Source organism: Alligator sinensis, unplaced genomic scaffold (genome assembly GCF_000455745.1).
Source record: "Alligator sinensis unplaced genomic scaffold, ASM45574v1 scaffold1542_1, whole genome shotgun sequence".
Taxonomy (NCBI): domain Eukaryota; kingdom Metazoa; phylum Chordata; order Crocodylia; family Alligatoridae; genus Alligator; species Alligator sinensis.
In genome coordinates, this window is record NW_005842452.1 from 1,073,703 (window position 1) to 1,074,478 (window position 776).

Here is a 776-nt window from a genome sequence, read left to right on the forward strand (position 1 = left end):
CCCAGAGCAGCCCAGCCTGCCCTCCACATCCACCCCCTGGCCCCAGGGCAGCACCTAACTTGGGGGGCTGGCAACTTCCTCCCGGTCCCAAGCCCGGTAGCTCCCAAAGGCAGCCCTTGTGGGGGGGCACCCCCAAAACAGTTCTCAGGGACGTCCCCCCAGTCCCCAATACAGCTCTCCAGGGTGCAAACACCCCTAGTACAGCTCCTAGGGATGTGCCCCCACCCTTGCAATAAAGCTCCCAGGGCTGTCCCCCAAGCAGCCCCTGGGGTGCCCTCCAGCCCCACAATACAGCTCCCAGGAGTGTGCCTCCACAATAAAGCTCCCGGGGGTGCCCCCCACCCCCAAGCAACCCCTGGGGTGCCTTCCAGCCTTGCAATACAGCTCCCAGGGGTGTCCTCCACCCCCACAACAAAGCTCCTAGGGGTGCCACCCACCTCCTAAGCAGCTCCTGGGGGTGTATTCCCCACCCCAATCCAGGTCCCAGGGGTGCATCCCCCACCCCCTCATACAGCCCCCAGTGGTGCACCTCCACTCTCACAATATAGGTCCTATGGGTGCCCCCCCCGGCAGCCCCAGGGTGCCTTTTAGCCGCGCATTATCGCCGTGCAAAAAAAGCTTCCCCCACCCTCCAAAACAGTACCCAGGGGTGCCCCCACCCCCAATACAGCTCCTAAAGGTGCACCCCGCCCTTGCAATAAAACTCCCCCCGCCTCCCAAGCAGTCCCTGGGGGTGTAGCCCCCACCCCAATACCGCTCCGAGGGGGGGGCGCCCA